Genomic DNA, 21,220 nt, shown 5'->3' on the forward strand with positions numbered 1-21,220 from the left:
GAAATGCCCAATTCTGCCCATCACCCTTGCCCATCACCTGATTTACCATCAGACCTCCTCACTCAGGCAGTCCCCTACAAGCCCTGGATGAGGCTGCTCGTGGCTGAGTTTGCCAGAAGAAATGTAAAACATTTAGTTAAATTCGGATTTCATACAAAGAAGATTTTTTTTTTTTAGAAAAACCATGTCTCAAATATTACCTGGAACTTACTTGTATTAAATTTTTTAAAGTCTAAAATTCAAATTTAACTGGGTGTCATGTATTATTATTTGCTAATTCTGGCAACCCTGTTGGAAGTCTTGAAGGTTCTGGTCATCTCAGGCCCACCCCAGCCTGTATGAACTAAGGAGATCAGTATTTCTTGGATTACCCATTATTTTCTCTGTGTATCTTTTGGGAAATGCTATTGTTGGATTTGATACTGTTGATTCCTTCAGTCTCTTTTGAAAACTCTTCTTTGCCTACCTGGACTCATTTTTCTTTTCTTTTTTAAATCTGACCAGTCTTTCTCTGGATTCTAATTCTTCCCCCACTGTCTAAATCAAAGGTTAGTCAATATTTTCTGTAAAGGGTCAGACAGTGAATATCTTATGTTTTGAGGACCGCATAGTATCTGTTATCCTGGACTCTGTCTTTATAGTACAAAAGCAGTCACTGGCAATATGCAAATGAACAAACATGGCTGTGTTCCAATAAAACTTTATTTACACAAATAAGCAATAGGCCAGATTTGGCCTACAGGCCATAATTTGCCAATACCTGCTCTAGATGCAGGTGTACATGGATCAGTCCTTGCCTCTCTTCTGTTTGCTCTTTCATCAATCTCATCTAATTATACAATAGACCTACCATTTGTATTTCAGTGACACAAATTTGCATCTTAAACACTGACTTCCCTCCCTGTCTGCATATAAGATGATTCTTCCTGAATGTCTTACAGACACTTTAACTTCATCAATCCCAACTTCCCCCTGAAAGCGTCACATCTTCTGTTCCTCCTCCACAATCTCTATTTCTGCCAAGGTAACTACTATCCCTATGGCTAAACCCAGTTCAAAATTTCCATAGGTGTTTGGTTTCCTCCTTTCCCCAACTGTTTATATTCACCCAGTGGACAGGTTCTGTAAATTCAATACACTTATGTCCTATCTGTGTCTCCTGTCCCTTCCTACCACCAAAGGGAAGTTTTCTGTCCCCTTGCCCAGCCCATTGCAATATTATCCAAATGGCTCTAGATACCAGACACCAACCAAATTTCTCCAATACTGTCAGACTGCCTTTCCTTAAAATAGTCCTGATTTTTCTCTTTTGTCCTAAAAACATTTTGAAGCCCTCTTAATGATTTTGTATTAATGTCTATGTTCTTTAACCTGAAGTCAAAGACCCTCTGTGGCCAGCCCCACACTAACGATCCAACACTTTAATTGTGTGCACCATTAACAATAGTCAAAAGGAACTACATGCAGTTCTCTAGCCAAACACTTTATCTATTTAATTCTTTCATGCTTTGGTTCTCCCCTGCCCTTCCCAATCTTACATTGGATTCTACCTACATTGGAAGACCCAGCTCAAATGGTATCTTGTCCACAAAGCCATCCCTAACCTTCTCGCTAGAAGAAATGCTTCCATATTCAAACTCTTAACTATAGTCAGATTATATCTCTCTTACAGGTATTATAATTTTCTACCTTATTTCACATTTAGCTCTTGCCCTGTCTCCCCAGAATAGGTAGAAACCTGGAAACAGATTCTCTGAATCTCCTTTTTTTCTTTATCTCCCAAAAGATTCAGTAAAAAATCCTTCCAACCTCCCTCATTTTAGGTGTTCAATATATAACTGCTAAATTAATTAATAAAATAGAAGATTAGCATTCTGTATACAAAAAAAAAAAAAACTACTGAGTAAGTGACTGTGTTATGTGTAAAAACAGAGAAATTGTGGACCTGAAGTTAATTTTAACTCATTCTTCATTTTTCCACCTTCCCTTTTTTTCACTGTGGAGGAAGGGAAAGGGGCATGAGGTAAACATTACTTTAAATTCAATCAGTAACCTAAAATTGATTCATAAAAAAACACATATCTTGCTGGGGCTAGGGACTATTGTTTTATTTTTTTGTTTTGTTTATCTACATGTTTATTTAGGGGTTTTTTTTGCCTCATTTTATTTGAGGAGTATAGTCCCTTTAATATTATTCAGAAAAGAATTTGTAAAACTTTCATAGCTATCACTTATGAATGTTTTTCTTGTGCCAGACACTGTGCTAAGTGTTTTTTATGTCTTATCCTGAAATCCCTTCAACAGTCCTTGGAGGTAGACAATCTTCCTCCTTTACACATAAAGAAACTGAGACTCAGAGAGGTTCAAACAGCTGAACAGAATTGAACCCAGATCTACCTAATCAACAAACAGCCTCTATTCTTATCTAAAAAGACATACTGCCTCTTATATTGAAAATAATAATTAACTTGAAAGCAAGGACTGGAGACTATTAGTAAATGTGTGGTTTTTACTTCATGTGTATTAGGAAATGGAAGGCAGAGGCAGAGTAGCAGTCAGGTCCCGATCTAATACGGAACTAGGAACCATACCAGTTATTTTAACAGAGAGAATATAATATAAAGAATTTTGATTAGGTATAAAGTTGAAACTAGATAACTAAAGAAAGAAAGAAGAGAATTCCAAGGTATTAAAGATGTGATTGTAGGAGGCAGCTACTGTCTCTGGGGCCTGGGAGAAACAAAAGGAAGAGATTCAAAGTATCAAAGTTTACAAACTTAAAAGAAGAACCTCCTCAGGGGAAACTTAGATTCTGAAAATAGGGACACTGTTCAGGTGGTGTTAAAACACGCTGCAAATGAATTCAGTTGCACCTACAGGAAGGAACTGCTGCCAGGGAGGAGCCGCATCGCTGGGGAGACATTGTAAGAACAGGAAGTAGAGGGGGAGGAGCAAATCCCTGCTTCCTCATCCGGAACCTCTAATGTCCCTACTGACAGCGCCTACTAGGGAAGCAGCTGGCCAAGCAGAACTGTGGTGTGCGGAGTTCCAGGCCCTGCAACACAGAGATACAGAGTTATAAAAGGATGGGTTTGGAAGTGAGAGGCAATAACTTAAGAAGTGGCCCAGGAAGGACACCTATGAAGAGGTATCTATTGAAATGTGGTCCTTGTGAGCTGAGAGTAAAGTCAAATAGGCCAACATAAGCAACGTGGGATAGATCTCTCACCTATAAAAATAAAATTGTAAAGACCTCTAGGTGGGGGGCTTGAAATAAGTAATGTAAAAGAAATAAAAGATGCAGATAGACTTCTCGACTTCAAAAATCAAACAACGGCTCAAGAAAACACCACCAAGACAAATTACCTGTGATGGTGGCAGTGAGCAAATTTGCCATAATTGGTAAAGCACTGTTAATTCAAACCCCAAGGAATGCTAAAATGCCATCGTTTCACACTAGAGGTCACCCCCGGTAAGAAAATATAATTGTACCATCCTTTATTGTCCCCCTGTAGCTGTTACAATATTGGAGAGCTGCTCCTTATTGCAAAGAGATTGGATTTTTATGAGACTGACATGCTAAGCAGCTTTCTAGTCAAGTAAAATACTGCATTAAATAGAATTCACTTTCATACTTTGGTTGAGAAGCAGATATGTTGACTATATAGTACAGAAGACAGTATTCATTACATGCAATCACTGACCTATTTCTACGGTATCAACTTTAATCAGAGGTAGGTCAACACTGTTATCAAGAAACAATACATTGTATATTACATAGAGACTGATCTTGGGGAAATACTGCCTCATGTCAGTATTTAAACTGGGGAAAATACTGCCTTGTATCAACAGAAAGTAGGTGTACTACCTGAAATAATTATACTACATATTTTAACAAACTCATTAATTTTGGAGTTTATTGCATTAAAGACATTTATGGCTTGGGAAATTAGGATGTCTGTTATCACTTTCTGGCAAATTATGATTCAAGGACATCTTCTAGAAATGACATTTGCTAAAATTCTTAATGGTGGGGAATCCTCTTTAGGTACAGAATTCCAACTTTCAAATTTATCTGAATGTACTAAAAATAAGTTGACCATTATTTAATAAGACCATGCATTGATATGATGCAGATCACTTTTACTATATCTCTGTGTCAGTGCTCCCTTGATATTTGTGCTCCCAGCTTTTACTACCCAATAACTCTCACTGCTGTCATTCTTTTGTTGTTCTTGTTTGTTTGCTGCTCTCTACCTATATGCTGATCTTTCTACATTATTCGTGGAAAGAAGCAACACCTAAGGTGTTCTGTTTTGTTTTTTTTTTTTTTTAATGTACTTTACTCCAGCTGCCATTCCTGGAGCCACCATGACTGTGTTGGTTAAAGTGTCCAATAACTTAACCCTTCAACTTCATCACCCCCTCCCTCACTGTGGTCTTTTCTTGCACCCCACTTTACCACTCACCTGATCACATCCCTTCCCTTTTCATCAAATAAATGCACCACCTTCAAAATTTCTATTAGATATATATTATATTGTATTATATTATTATATATGCTTTCATTGTACCATGCATCCCTAATATATCCAAATCCAGTGACACTTCACTTTTCCATAATCTATCACTTCTCGGGTTGGTACTGTCTTCCATACACTGTTTAAAACCCATGGATTATCATTATAATCACTCACGAGTTACTCACTCAACTCTCTTGCCCCACTTTTCTTTGATCATGTTCCTCTGGATAAATCCTCACCTTGGTTAAATCCAACTATGTACCTATTCTATGCTCTTTTCCATTAAGTCAAATGTTACTAGGGAAAAGAAATGCAACCACACTGTCAGGTCTAAATTTGAAAATCAAAGTCAAAACTATTTGAAAATAATAACCAGAGAATCAAAGGGTCTCTCAATAATTCAAATATTCTTCCAGGATATATTTGCCTACCTACTTACCAAAATGGACTTTTAATATTTTCTCTCGCCTTGAACCTCTAGCACCACTATTCCCCAAAGACACATATACACACATACTCTCAGCTAATGATATTGCCTCATATTTGAGAAAAAGGAAGCATCTAAAAGAAACTGCCTTATCTTACCACCACTAAGTCCACTGCCTTCCCTGGTTCTTTTCCTGTAGTCTCTGGCTGTCCTTCCATTATAACGGATGAAGTATGCCTTCCTACATACCCCTATACTTGTGTCTAGACCCCATTCTTTCTCTACTGCTCAGGGTATCCATTCAGTTCCTGGTAATCAATTTCTCCCTCTCTACTGAATCATTCCCATCAACGCATACACATTCTTCATGATGTCACATTATCATCCATTTCTACTGACCACATACAATCTCCACTGACCCCATGGTCTACTTCCAGTTTCTGGAGTACTTTTCTGCTCCTTTTCATAGCAAAAGTTCTTGAATGGCTTATTTATGGCCCAGTCTTCACTTCCTGCCATGCCATCTCTCCTTAGCTCATTATCTTTCCCACATTATGGATTATTTTTGTCAAGGTTATTAGGAATCATCACTGAAATCCACCATGTTTCCAAATTTACTTGCCAGTTATAATTCTTTATCTTATTCAAATTCTTGGAAAGATTAAACACCATCAGCCACTCGATCCCTCTTAAAACACATCCTTAATTTTTGTGATTCCACATTTTGCTGTTTTTCCTCCTTACATCCGAATCACTTTGCTCAGTCTCTTTTTTTCTGGCCCTTCCCTTCAGTCAAAACTGAGAAGCTGGAGTGGCCAGGGCTCCTCCAAGGCTCCACTGTTCTTAATCTCCAGTGCTTTCCTTGGTGAGCTTATGTATTCCCATTATTTTAATACCATTTGTGGAGACTATCGAATTTGTGTCTCCATCACAGACCTCTCCACTGAGCTCGAAACTCTAATCTGTAATTAACTGTAATTCTATGATTGACATTTCCACTCAAATATCTAATCGTCTTATTAATCCCAATATGGCCAAACAGAACCTTGATTCCCTTGATTCTCTCCCCAATGTGCACTTTTGAACTCCTTCCCTGCTAATATCTCAACCAACCACCTGTTGCACAGGTACAACATTTATCATCATTTCAGTTCCTCTCTTCCCTTCATTCTCCTCTCTCGCATGCAATCCCTAAACCAGTTACTTCAGATTCAACTCCAAAAGACATTTTAAATCTACCTGCTCCTTTTTATCTCCCCTGCAACAGCCACTTCCAGTTGCAATCATTATCACCTGCATGATTGCTCTACTCTACAAGAGGGGTCATTTCCATTGTTGAAGTTTTCAAAAAATCAATTTTCTTATGTGACACAACATATCCCAACATATACACACTCACATACACACACACACACACACACACACACACACACACACACACACATACACACACTTAAAACCCATGATTTATTTCCCTTTGTGCTTAGAATAAAACCCAAAGTCCTTCCTGTTGCCAAGATGATATGACTCACATTTCTAGCTTCAGGACCTACCACTCTCTCCCTATCTCATTATACTTCAGCCCTAATAGATTTGTTTTTATTCCTCAAACTCACCCAATTCTCTCTGCCTCAAGGCCCTTGTACTTGTTCTCATCTCTGCAGATCTCTGTGTGGCTGGACCTTACTACAGCTGAAACTCCCATCTTCACAGAGGCACCTGCGTTAGCTTCTTTCATAGCATTGATTGCTATGTGAAACTCTCTTGCCCATTCTTTGCTATTACTTACTTTCTTTTTTTCATCTATCAGCTCTCTTTAAGTCAAGACCCTTGTGTATCTTTTTTACTATTGCATCTAGAGCCTAGAGTATCTAGAGCATAGTAGACGCTAAATAAATACGTATAGGAGGAAAAATGTGAAGGAAAAAAATGGGATTTAATGATTTTCTCACAAAGGTAATGGTACAACTACTTATACAGTTTCTCTAACATCTGTCTTTCCAACTTCCCCAACTAAATTTCATCTCTGCAAGTTTATGCATAAGACAGTACAGAGCACAGCTTGGCTCAGAGGCATGTCTCTGTTAAGTAAAACTAATCTGACAGCATCAGACCACTGGGGTTTAGCCGTTCACATTCTGGATGGCTGGAAATGATAGTGTGCCAAACCTCCTTGGGTACTCAGTGAACCACACTCTCCACCATCTCCCTACACACTCCAGGCAATTACCCATCTGGTTTGCCTGGCTCGCCCTGTCATATTTGAATGAGGTTTTCAGCTGAAAGTGAATGGTGTGTGTCCGACCTGAAAGGCAGCCTCCGGCAGTTGTATCCCAGGACTGCTTTCGACTGTAGCCACTCTCTCCAGAAGGGGGTCAGGATCCTCCCCAAAAGCAGCAGGACAGTTAAAGTCCTAGGCAAGAGTCAGGGGACTTGGGTTCTAATCCCTGTTTGTCTCAAGTTCACTGTGTGATTTGATAAAATCCCTGCACCACTGTAGGGTTGTTTCCCAACTGCAAACTGCGGGGTTCATATTAGGTAATCTCTGGAATTTCTTCCAGCTCTAACATTCCAGACTTGTAAACCACCAAGTGGCAAGCATTTGCTGGGTTGCAAATTCTCCAGCCCAACAAGCCAATCTCCAACCTGGGATGAATGGCAATATTACCACCATTTGGGTTTTTTATATTTGCCCAGAACCTCATAATTATGAGGTTACCCTTACCACACCCTTTGACATAGATGGGTGACAAACACTAATTACCCTGCTCTGCAGGAGGAGGAAGGATGGCACAGAATGATTAAATGACTCACCCTCTATTTACCAAAAGCAGTGGTCTGGCAGGGACTAGAAATCCATGAGCTTCTGAGTTGTAGACCTAAGCTTAGGACATTAGGCCACAGGGCTCTGCTAGAGTACTTGGCTTTGCTTGTTTTTTATTCTGGAATAGATGAAAAAAACACTCATGATTGCATTCTCTTTTCTGAACGATTCACTGCTACTAGTGCTAATGCAAATGGATAAAAAAGAAAAAGTTCTATTTACTTCAACCAAAACCCCAAGAAAATTCTGTGTGGGCAGGCACTGAGGTACATGGGGAGAGTGTGGACTCTGAAGTAAGAGACACATGTCTTTGTTTTGTGAGCAAGCATCCTTCCAGGTATTAAGAAAGCACGAAAAGCATAAAGATGTGTAAGACTCAATTTTACTCATAACTCTGCAAGGTACCTAATTCTCTGAGTCTTGCTTTCCTAATCTATAAAATCTGACTAATAAAACTTGCCCGCAATATTCTTGCAAGGATGAAAAGTGATAAGAAAGACAATTAACTCTCATTGTGGTTCCTCAATTAATTAACACTTTTTCCTTTTCTCCTCTTCCTTGCCTAGGGAACGCAAATTAGGGTGTTCCCTACTCACACATCCAAAGTCCCCTGCCACTCACCATCATCCAGTACAGAAGGACCACAGGCCACTAAAACAGGCGACCAATCATCCATGGGGTGAAAGGATCCCCTAGGATCTCCGTTTCCAGACTCATTAATGACATAGAGTATCTAAGAAATGAATGACTGACCCTGTGTCTCCTCCTATAACAGTGGAGTTAACCAAACTGTCCCAGGGAATATTCTGGAAGGAAGGGTCTCTGAAAGGTTTATAGACTCTTGGACATAAAATGTAGACTAAGTGCTATGATTTTTTTTTCAAACAGTCTTTTATGGTATACTCAAATTATTTCTACTCCTCTGAATAGCCACTTCAGACTCCTTGTCCATCACCTGGTCCCTGTCATGCCACCAGACATGTGCAGAAGTCAGAGGATAAGAACAAAGAGACACAAAGTAGGGAAGGAAGGCAGGGAAGGAAGGATGTACAACTTACATTGTTAAAAACAAGGGAGTTAGAGTAACAAACAAGAGACAAGTTTACACTGAGGTGATCTATGTCCTTCTGGTAATGAGTCCTGGAACCCTGGATGCTGAGTTGGGAGACATGCTTTCAGGTCTGCCTCTGCTACCCACGGGCTGTGTGGTGATCTGTAGAGTATGAACTCCTACAGTGAACTGAGACTCAGTTTGCCCACTTTTGTATAAGTAGGGTAAGAACAAACTGTCCCCAAATGCTTACTAGCACTAAAGTCCTAAGAATCCTGGAATAAGGTACATAGAAGCTGACACATAGTATCCACACATGCCTTATATACACAGGTTTGGGGGCCCATAGGTCCAAGGGTCCTGTATCTTCATACCCTTTGTTATAGCATTGTACATTTTTCTTTGAGGTAGAAACAAATTTTATCTCCCCGAAATATAAATGTGTATAAGAATTATGTATTCCAATACATCTGTATCATTAACAAGTTTCCTAGGCATTTTAAACTAAAAAAAAAAAATTCCAAGGATCATATTTTGAGAAACTCTGGTCTAGACATACATATCCCAAACTATTAACCAAGAAAGCAAAACACAGAAAAAGACACTTTCAATATTTGAAAGAAATTACTAATGAACATGCCACTTAAAATGATTGTTCTTAAACTGTGTAAGGAAAGTTTAGAAAATTCAGATTCCTGAGCCCTAATTCTTAACTGTAAAAGAACTGTGGGAAGGAGTGTAAATGGCCCAGATACAGGTGTGTTTTCAAAGCTCCTAACGCCATGCTGCTGATTGCCCAGGTCTGGAAAACCACTGTTAGAAAGCAAAACCTCAGCAGCCAAGTCTGGCAAGTATGTCAGTCCCTCTCAGTGCCCAGCAGAAGTAATTTCTCCTCTCACTTGTGAACATCTGTGATAATCATCATGGAGAGCCGGCTTGTTTGTTAATGGGGGGAAGAAAAGCTATTTACCTAGTTTGCAAGCCAAGGGAGAGCTTAATTAATGTCAGAGCAGATACGATTTCCTCCTCTCTCCTTGCCCTAGGAACTCACAGGGATAACAAGAGGATTTTTAATTAATGTTTGAAAAGCATTCTGAGATCCCTGGATGAGAGGTGCTAGAGAAGGGCACAACATGATTATTATTGTTATTAATAGTAGTAGTATTAATAGAAATAATGAAGTTCTCTAAAGTGACTTTTTAGAAAATTGATTATATCAATTGCCAGTGTGCTGTTGTGGCAAGAATTTTTGGAGAATAAAGGAGAAGGAGGGAAAAAAAGACATAAGAAAAATAAAAAATGCTTTTTTTACCCATTAGAACTGGATAACATTTTGAGGTCCTAGCATGAGTGCTCTATGCCAAGTTCTTCTTATACTTTTCCAATGTAAATTAAAATACAAATATTAATTTCTATATTACCAGTGAAAGATTTTGAAAGAACATAGTTATGAAGGAAAGATACTATTGCCAAGTTTGGAAAATAGAAGTTCTAAATTTGGGGCTTATCATTGGCTATTTACTGGCTTATCACTAATTATTTAACTTTGGGCAAGTCACATTATCTATATTTATTTATTGGTAAAATAGAGAGATATTGAACTATGTTCTACCCAACTCACAGATTAATGAAAATGAATGGAGATGATAAATGTGGAAAACTTTTATGTCTGTAAGTTGTTAAACAGAAGTTGATGATGATGATGATAATGGTTACACCAAAAATTCAAATTGTAAGATGGTAGAAATAAATGTGCATTATTTATGATAAATTTTTTACATATATTTTTTAATTTATGAAGCCAGATTGTTCTACAAGGCTTACAATAAAAAGCAACTATAGGAAGTTTAGAAAGTTAGAGTTCCTCAAGTTTACAGTGAAAATCAGCTAGTCCCTGCCCATCCCTTCTACTATAGTTCTTATTCCCAGAGACTCCCCTTTTTTATGCTTCAGCTGTTTCTCTTGATGTTTATCTCTATATTGTCAATTATTATGATCGAAATGCTATATCTAGCTCTGTACAAATGTTAAGATCATTTTTTTCCTGTTATAATAGATATATTAATTATTTTATACTACCACCCTCACTCCCCTCCTTTCTACAGATATAGTTACATTTACCTTTGCTAAAATTAATATTTACTATTTACATAATTACTACTTCATAAATAATGTTTATTATTAACCAAATAGTATACTACCATTACATTTGCTCTCTTACAACAACTCTTTGTTTTTCCTAGGGTTATTAATTGCCTAACATTTAAAAATTTGCTTACATTTCTATCAACTTCACACTAGGTTCATTCCATGAATTCTTGCAGAGCTATTAATGTCCTCTGAAAACTACTGTATTTTCAACCTTGTCAAGTGCATCAGATAATATAGTGCTTCTTTTTTTTCCCAGACACCTGCCTCTCCTGTCTTCTTACTGCAATCAAACAATACTATGTCAGAGGCCATTAAAATAGTAGTGAATCCTTGGATCTATGGGCTCCCACACTGTGAGTATAAGGCATGTGTGAAATCTGTGCATCAGCCTCTATGTGCGTTGTTCCAGGATTTATAAGACTTTAGATCTAGTAAGCATCTTGTGGACGATTTATTTCTACCACACTTATTATACACAGGTGGGGAAACTGAATCTTAGAGAGTTCACTCTTCGACAGTAGAGGCAGATCTAAAAGCACATCTCTCAGTTTTAGTTTCACCCAAAATGCATGATTACTAATATTTCTGTTATTTACATTGTAAATGACAGGTATATAAAAAACTACCACCCAGAATACTATTCCTGGCAAAAATGTCCTTCAGAAATGAAGGGGAGATAAAGACATTTCCAGACAAAGGAAGGAAGGAAAGAAGGAAGGATAAAGCAAAAAGCTATGGGAGTTTTTGTTTTTGTTTTTTGTTTGTTTTTTTTTTACCACTCATCCTGTCATACAAGAAATGCTAAAGGGGTTTTTCAAGTTGAAGTGAAAGAACACTAAGTAAAAACATGAAAATATATGAAAGTATAAGGCTCATCGGTAAAAGGAAATATACAGTGAAATCCACTGTAATAGTGTGTGTAAAGCACTTTTATTTCTAGTATAAAAGTTAAAAAAGCAATATTAAAAAAAAACTACAGCTACAATAATTTGGTAATGGATAAATAATATATAAAAAATATAAAATATGACATCAATGTGGGGGAAGGAGAAGTAGATTTTTGTATGAGATTAAATATAAAGTGTTATAGGCTTAACACAGATTGTTATATCTGTAAGATGTTATATGTAAGCCTCATGGTAACCAAAAAGAACAAACCTATAGTAGATATACAAAAGATAAAATGAAAAGTTAAAGCATACCACTATGAAAAAAAGAAAAAAAATCACAAAGGAAGGTACCAAAAGAGGAAGAAAAGAACCAAGGAACTAAATAAATAACAATATAACAATAGTAATTTTAACAAAATAGTAATTTTCTACCTATCAAAAGTTAGTAATATTTTACCTATGAAAAATTAAAGTAAATGGATTAAATTTTTCAATCAGAAGACAAAGTAGCTGGATAGACTAAAAAACAAAAAACCCAAAAGACCAACAAGATCCAACAATATATCCCATGCAAATGGTAACCAAAAGAGAGTGAATATGCATAACAATGGCTCCACATATTTCATATAAAGAAACCTTCAGCCAAATTTGTTACAAGAGACTAAAAATGTAACTATATTATGATAAAAGGGTCAATTAATCAAGAGGACATAACAATTGTAAATATATATGCACCCAACATTGAAGCATAAAAATATTTAAAGGAAATATTAACAGAACAGAAGGCAACAAGAATCAGTAAATTTAAGATTGAAATCATATTGAGTATTTTTTTTACTACACTAAATACGAAACTAGAAATCTGTAACAGGAAAAAAAAAAAACCAGAAAATTTGCAAATACATGGAAACTAAACATCACATGCCTGAATAACCAATGGGTCAAAGAAGAAATCAAAAGAGAAATAAAAAAGAATCTTGAAACAAATGAAAATGAAAACATAACACTAAAATTTACAGAATGAAGCAAAAGCAGTTGTAAGAGAAAAGTTTATAGCAATAAATACCAAAAATTAAGAAAAATAAAAGATCTCAAATAAACAACCAAACTTTATAGCTCAAGGAATTAGAAAAGAACAAACTAAGCCCAAAGTTAGCATAAAGAAGAAAATAATAAACACTAGAGCAGAAATAAATGAAACAGAGACCAGAAAGAAAATCAACAAAACTAAGCTAGTTTATTAAAAAGATAAGCAAAATTCACACGCTGTTAGCTAGACTAATCAAGAATAAAAAGGATTCAAAAAAACAAAATTATAAATGAAAGACGCAACATTAAAACTGACATCAGAGAAATATAAAGAATTATAAAACGTTACTCTGCATGTTAAATGGGACAACCTAGAAGAAAATTAATAAATTCCTAGAATCATACAAGCTACCAAGATTAAATCAGGAAGAAAAATCTGAACAGACCAATAACAATTAAGGAGATTGAATCAGTAATCAAAAACCTCCCAACAAATAAAAGCCCATGATTAGATGACTTCAGTGGAGAATTCTACCAAACATTTAAAGAAGAATTAATACAAATCATTCTCAAACTCTTCCAAAAAATCAAAGAGGAGGAAACACTTCCAAACTCATTTTATAAGGCCAGCATTACCATGATACCAAAGCCAGATAAAGACACTACAGGAGAAGAAAACTGGAGTCAATAGCTCCAGTTAGCAGTGATGCAAAAATTCTCAAAAAACTCAAATTTGGCAGCATATTAAAAGGATCAAACATCATGAACAAGTTGAGATTTATTCCTGGGATGCAAGAATAGTTGAACATGTGCAAATCAATAAACCTGATATACCACATTATTAGAATAAAAGATGAAATTCATATGACCCTCTCAATACATGCAGGGGAAACCTCTGAAAAAATCCAAATCCTTTCATAATAAAAGCTCAACAAAATGGGTATAGAAGAAACATACCTCAACATAATAAAGCTACAAATGACAAACTACTGCTAGCATAATACTCAGTGAAAAGCTGAAAGCTTTTCCTCTAAAACCAAGAACAAGACAAGGGTGCCCACTCTCACCATTCCTATTCAATATAGTAATAGAAATCCAAGCCAGAGTAATTAGACAAGAAAAAAAAAAAAAAAGGACATCCAAATTGGAAAGGAAAAAGTAAAATTGTCTCTGTTTGATGATGGCATGCTTGTATACACAGCAAACCTTAATGATTCAACCAAGAAAAAAAAAGTTAGAACTAATAAATGAATTCTGTAAAGATGCAGAATACAAAATAAGCATACAAAAATCAATTGCATTTCATGCACTAGGAACAAACTATCTGGAAGAAAAATAAGGAAATGATCCAATTTACAATAGTATCAAAAACAATAAAATACTTAGAAATAAATTTAACCAAAAAGACAAAACGTATGTACAGTAAAAATTATAAGGTATTGATGAAATAAATTGAAGAAGACAGAAACAAATGGAATGATATCCTGTGTTCATGGATTGGAAAAATTAAGATTTTTTAAATGTCCATACTACCCAAAGCCATCTATAGATTCAAGGCAATGCCTATCAAAAGTCCAATTTTTCACAGAAATAAAAAAAAATCCTAAAATTTGTACAGAACAAAAAAATATCCCAAATACAGCACTCTTGAGAAAGAACAAAGCTGGAGGCATCACACTCCTGATTTCAAACTATAATCCAAAACTATAGTAATAAAACAGTACGGTACTAAGATAAAAACAGTCACATAACTCAGTGGAACAAAACTGAGAACCCAGAAATAAAACTATGCAGATCATGTCAACTAATATTTAACAAAGAAGCCAAGAATACTCAATTGAGAGAAGACAGTCTTTTCAATGAACCATGCTGGGGAAACTGGATATCAACATGTAAAAGAATAAAACTGGACCCCAGTCTTATGGCACTCACAAAAGTTAACTCAAAACAGATCAAAGACTTAAGACCTGAATATAAAACTCCTCAAAGAAAACATAGAGAAAAAGCTCTTTGACGCTAGTCTTGGAAATGATATTTTGTATATGACACCAAAAGCAAAAATAAATAAATAAAATAAAAATAAAAAAATAAGTAGGATGATATCAAATGAAATAGATCAAATCCCTATGGGATGGGATATTTATAACCCATATATATGGTAAGAGGTTAATATCCAAAATATATAAGGAACTCATAAAATTTAACAGCACAAAAAAATATAATCCAATTTTAAAATGGGCAAAAGACCTGCAGACATACAAATGGCTGACAGGTACCCAGAAAGATGCTCAACATCACTAATCATTGTGGAAATGAAAATCAAAACCATGAGTTATCACCTTACACCTGTTAGAATGACCATTATCAAGAAGACAAAAGATAACAAATGCTGGAAAGGATGTAGATAAAAGGAAACCCTAGTGTGCTGCTAGTGGGAATGTGAACTGGTACAGTCACCATGGAAAACAGCAAAGAGGTTTCTCAAAAAAAACTAAAAACAAAACTTCTAATGATCCAGCAATCCCACTTCTGGGTATATTTCTGAAAGAAAGAAATGCAATCACTATCTCAGAGATATCTGTGCTCCCACGTTTAATGCAACATTATTCACAATAGCCAAGACATGGAAACAACTTAAGTTTCTATTTTTACAGTGTAAAAATGCATATTTTTACAGTGGGATATTATTCAGACACAAAAAAGAAAGAAATTCTGCCATTCCCAACAACACTGATGGAATTTGAGGGCATTACACTCTGTGATTAAACAGAGAAAGACAAATACTGTACGAATCTAAAAAAGCCAAACTCATAGAAACAGAGTAGAATCGTAGTTGCCAGGGTCTGGGGGTTAGGGAAAATGAAGAAATGTTGGCCAGAGAGCACAAACTTCCAGTTGTACACAAATAAGTTCTGGAGGATCTAATGTAAAGCATGATGACTATAATTAACAATGCTGCACTACATACTTGGAAGTTGCTAAGAGACTACATCTTAGATGTTCTCACAACAAAAGAAAACGGTAATTATGTGAAGTGATGGTGTGTTAACTAACCTTATTGTAGTAATTATTTTGCAATATATACATGTATCAAACTATCACACTGTATACTCTAAACTTACATAATGTTACATGTCTTTTATATCTCAATATATTACATTGGGGAAATTTTTATTATGAAGCTACAGTAATCAAGACAACATGGTACCCACATAAGGAAAGACATACATATCAATGAAACAGACTTGAGAGTTCTGAAATAATTCCTTACATTTATGATCAGCTGATTTTTGGCAAGGGTGCCAGGTCAACACAATGTTGGTTGGGGAAGGAAGGAAATGGTGCTGAAATAATGATATTCTCATGCAAAAGAATGAATTTAGACCTTTACCTCACAAAATATGCAAATATTAACTTGAAATTGTTCATAGACTTAAACAGAATTGCTAAAACTATAAAATTCTAAGCTGAAATCTTCAGAATAAATCTCTTTAACTTGGATTTGGCATGGCTTTAAAATGACACCAAAAGCACAAGCAACACAGGAAAAAAATAAAACAAATTATACTTTATTAAAATTAAATTCTTTGTGCACAAACACCCTATCAACAGACTAATTGTAGTGATCATTTCACCATATTTACAAATATTGAATCATTATGTTATGTGACTAAAACTAATATATGTCAATTATACTTCAATTTTTAAAAAGCCCACTATCAAAGGAATAAAGAGACAATCCTCAGAGAGACAATATTTACAAATCTACACCTGATAGATGTCTTGAATGCAGATTATATAAAGGACTCACAAATCAACCATTAAAAGATGAATACCCCAAGCAAAGGACTTAAATAAATATTTCCCCAAGGGAGATATTCCCCCTAGGAATGCTCAACACCATTAGTTATCATGAAAATGCAAATCAAAACTAGGAGATACCACTTCACATCCACTAGGATTGCTAAAATAAAAAAGGCAAATCATAACAAGTGCCACGACAGCAAGGATGTAGGAAAATTGGAAACCTTATATACTGTTCTTGTAAAATGATGCAACTACTTTGGAAAACAGTTTGGCAGTCCTTCAAAAAGCTAAACATAGTGCTTCTATATGACCCATGAATTCTATTCCTAGGTACATACCCAAGAGATTGAAAACATATGTCCACACAAAAACCTGTACACAAATTCATAGCAGCATTACTGATAATAAATTATATCCATACAATGGAATATTATTAAGCCATGAAAAGGACTGAGATATTGATATATGCTATCAATGTTTCAAAAATGAATACTAAACACATTATGCTAAGTGAAAGAAACCAATTAGAAAAGGCCATATACTGTTATGATTCAATTTTTATTAAATTGCCAGAATAGGTAAATCCATAGGGAAAGAAAGCAGATTAGTAGCTGTCAGAAGCTGGGGGATGGAGGGAATGGTGAGTTATTATGAAGGGGTTTCATATGGCCATGATATAAATGTTCTACAATTAGATGGTGGTGATGGTTGCACAACTCTATGAACACAGTAATAAACCACTGAATTGTACATTTAAAAAAAAAACCACACTTCTTGGGGTACCTGGGTGGCTCAGTCAGCTAAGCATCCTACTTTGGCTTAGGTCATGATCTCACAGTTCATGAGTTTGAGCCCGGCATCCCTACTGTCAGCTCGGAGCTGGCTCTCTACTGTCAGTGCAGAGCCTGCTTCCAATCCTCTGCCTCCCCCTCTCTCTGCCCTCTCTATGCCCTTTCCCTGCTCTTTCTCTCTCTCTCAAAAATAAATTAAAACATTTAAAAATTAAAAAAAGCACTTCTCATATAGCTTATCATATGCCATGACAAATGTCAAAATCTATTCAGAGATTATGGGAAGATAGCAATGTGCTGTGTCAGTAAAGGCACAGAATAATTACTATGTGTAATAAAAATTAGTTTCTTAATGACACATAAATTTCCTTTGTTAAAATTATCAAAATATCTTCTTAAACTAAAACACTATTGATGCTGAGTAAATTTGCCTTATTGAATGATAATTTGTTCCATTTTTACTATCTAGACCTCTTCAAAGAACATTTTTAGAAAAAAAAATTTCATCTTGAGCTTATCCTTGTTAATTGCATGTGTGTCTTTAAACATGTATACTGGCACAGAACAAAAAAAAGAGAGAGAGAGAGACAGAAATTCACTTTATCAGTATCATCTTTTTACCTTAAAACTTGTCCTTTTCACCATTTTCCAGGCATTTTCGGAAGTAACTAGTGTGTTCTGGAGTTGTATGGCTGTATCACTGGCTTTTAAAACAAAAAATGGGGGTGCCTGGGTGGCTCAGTCAGTTAAGCATCCAACTCTTGGTTTCAGCTCAGATCATGACCTCACAGTTTCATGGATTCAAGCCTTGCATCAGCTTCCTCACTGACAGTGTGGAACCTGCTCGGGATTCTCTGTCTCCCTCTCTCTGCCCCTCCCCCACTCATGCTGTCTCTGACACTCTCAAAATAGATAAATAAATTTAAAAAAAAAATTTTAACGTTTATTTATTATTGAGAGACAGAGAGACACAGAGCGTGAGCAGGGGAGGGGCAGAGAGAGGGGGAGACACAGAATGCAAAGCAGGCTCCAGGCTCTGAGCTGTCAGTACAGAGCCTGATGCGGGGCTCGAACCCACAAACCGTGAGATCATGACCTGAGCCGAAGTCGGTCGCCCAACAAACTAAACCATCCAGGTGTCCCAATTTAAAAAAAATATATCTAAAAAATGTAATCCTCAGACACAGGGCTCCAAGATTTCCTTTCTCTAAAACACTTCTACATCACATAAGAACAATGTTGAGGGTACAGTCTATATCTGGATAGCTTCCTGCACTTATTATACCCTCTAACACTTTCATCAATAACCCCGTGTAATCGTGATTATTGTCTGAATTTGAAAACCAAACCTAAGCACATCAGCACTCACTCAAAACTCTTGGCAATGAGTTTAGATTCAATACACACTGACAGAAAGAAGAATAGAAAAAAACAAAGTGACAGTCAGCATTCTTAAAGCTAAACGATAAAGGGGGAACAGAATTTACCATTCAAAGGAATAAAGACGAAGGTACTACTGATGGTCATCAAGTAGTTGCCATTCTCAAGTGCTGGCCCACTGAATGATGTCCAATACACTCTGAGAATATTGAGGGTTTTGGCTCCCTTAGCTCTTCAAAACAATGATATCATTTCACAAGAGGCAGAAAAGAAATCCCACTCGTGGAATTATAGCCTTTATTGAATAGCCTAAAGGTAATTTAATATCACTGTGATCGTTTTGTGGTAGCTAATAGTAATAACTTGCATTTTTACCATGATGTGTTCAAAACACTTATACATCATCACAGTCATCATCTAACGTCAGAAGAGATTAGGTGTTATTAATATCACTGTCCACATAAATAAATTGAAATACAGATCTATCTTCTTGGCTGTGCAACCTTTTCACAGGCTCCCGTACCTTTCTTCTCTAAAGCCATTTCTTTGTAAAAACACCACAAAAGTATGTGGAACATAAACCAGTGACATGATCTAACTTACTCCTTAATAAACATATGAATATTTTCAGACTAGCTCCTAAGAACAATTTATACCTTTTTAGAATAATAAAGAAGAATGCAACAGAACTTTAAGTCCAAACATACTCTATAACATGTAGCGTCCTGAACACTCAATACCTGATGCTTGAGAAAGTTCCAAAGAAAAGAGCCAGTATTCAGCATCAACTACTGAAGGCATCTTCTTCAGCCTGTGTACACCCGTCTCTTAAATAATACTTATCATATGAGACATTCTGCACCAGAGAATGCTTATGCATTTCCTCATGAAAATGGGTCTAAGATGTGACAAAATGTATTGATACATTTAATAAATTTATAAAGAAATTATTCCAAAAGTTTTGGAGAATGAGAATAAGAGGGTAATGTTTCATGTCTTCTTTTAGGATGACTTTTATTAAGGGAACAAGTAAACAGTGTGCGTACACATCATTTTTTTGCAATTATTATTATTCAGTAAATATTTAATATTGATCCCTATGTATTAGGTTTATTCTTGGCACTGAAGATACAGACTTGAACAAAAACTAGAAGGTCTTCGCTCTCAAGGGGCTTACATTACAGTAGACAGAAATGGACACTAAGCAAACACAAAAAGTAAAAGACTAATGGAGAATGGAAGCTTAGAGAAAGAGAAAACTAATATGTAATATGGGGCAATGCAAGAAAACAACTGAGTAGATATTTTTGATTGGTTAGCCACAGAAGGCCTCTGCTGAAGGTGTTATTTAAGCTGATATTTAAATGACCAACAGAAACAAATTTAGCAAAGATATGGAAAAAACACCACAGTGTTCTAAAACGAAATGAGCTTGTAGCTTTTCTAGAAATAGTCTTTGGGTTGCTTTTTTTAGTTAATCTCCTCCCCATCATCTTCTCATATGTAAACTCAGCCTTTGTCGAAAGCAATCAATGGAAAAGTTGTACAATTTCCTTTGGAAAATAAAAGATAAATATGTAGGTAAGTTGTTTTTTAAAAATGGAAAGAGCTTGACTAGGTGAAAAACAAAAAGAAGTCCATTGTGGCTAACTGAAGGATTACAGATGGTGTTGGAGAGTAGGCAGGAGACAGATTACATGAGATTTTGGTAAACCAGAAAAATCCTGGTTTACCAAAGGTTTACCTGGTAAGCCAGGATTTATTCAGGTACCGAAAGGAAAGGTCGAGTGCAGAAGGAGAAACTGATAATGGTGAACAGAGGAGCATCATAACCTAACAATATAATGCTAGCTTTTTACTTGCTCCTCTTTTGCTGTATGTGTTGTTTGTGGGTGACTTAGTGGGAGTCCAAGTATAATCACCCTATAAAAATAAAAATGGTGAAGTCTTCCAGTAAAGATAGCTACCTTAGTTCTGACTTGAATGCAACCTCTCTGATCCAGAGAATAAGCAATTACACATAAAGATAAAAATAGAAAATAGAAATACATAAAAAATTTATCTCCCAAATCAAGACAAATATCTCTTGGATGAGAAGGAAGAAAAATACAAAGTGGTCAGCTCAGCTAAAACCATGAGCTGTAGACCTCTAAGTTTGAAAAAGACAGTGACAGCCCACAGGGAAGAAGAGACAGGAAACCAGGCTTATTACTTGGATCAAGAGGCTTTGGTGAAGCTCTCTCTCTTTTTGGATGAAGGACTGAAATATATTCCTGTGGCAGTGGTTCTACACTGCAGGTACTTTTGCTCTCCCCGTTCCATCACCCAGGGAACATTTGGTAATGCC

At 36.0% G+C, this 21,220-nt stretch overlaps 1 long non-coding RNA gene across 1 annotated transcript in view; it reads right to left on the minus strand.

The window, feature by feature from the left end:
• The window catches only part of LOC122232926, a 220,474-nt gene that overhangs the window by 17,142 nt on the left and 182,112 nt on the right, over positions 1-21,220 (minus strand). The window contains exon 4 of the long non-coding RNA XR_006210305.1: positions 7,765-7,892. This is a non-coding gene — a long non-coding RNA (uncharacterized LOC122232926). The remainder of the gene's footprint in view (positions 1-7,764; positions 7,893-21,220) is intronic.

This window comes from Panthera tigris, chromosome D4 (genome assembly GCF_018350195.1).
Source record: "Panthera tigris isolate Pti1 chromosome D4, P.tigris_Pti1_mat1.1, whole genome shotgun sequence".
NCBI classification, from domain to species: Eukaryota; Metazoa; Chordata; class Mammalia; order Carnivora; family Felidae; genus Panthera; species Panthera tigris.